Source organism: Natrix helvetica (genome assembly GCF_964273705.1).
Source record: "Natrix helvetica genome assembly, chromosome: 2".
Classification (NCBI taxonomy): Eukaryota; Metazoa; Chordata; class Lepidosauria; order Squamata; family Natricidae; genus Natrix; species Natrix helvetica.
This window is the reverse complement of record NC_138552.1, coordinates 149,661,426-149,661,744: the sequence shown is the minus strand read 5'-3', so window position 1 is coordinate 149,661,744 and position 319 is coordinate 149,661,426.

The following is a 319-nucleotide window of genomic DNA, read 5'->3' as shown; positions in this document are numbered from 1 at the left end:
TTGAACCCCGAACAGTCTCAAACAACAATCTTATATAGTCATTTTGACGTAAGCATATACGCAGGCATACATTTGCTAAATTGATAAAAGGAGAAATGGAAAAGTACAGAAAGAGCCGAGAATAAAAATACGTCAAGGAACATTTAACATCTGCGAGACAAACACGGGACTATCCCCTGTCCTAGACCGATAACAGGATACACCCCTCATGGTCTGTCTGAACATACAGATAAAAATATAAATGTTATGCCTCATTGATCTCACCCTGCCTCTGTCTGCAAATATCTTTTTCCTTGACCAGTCTTTTGCAATGTTATAA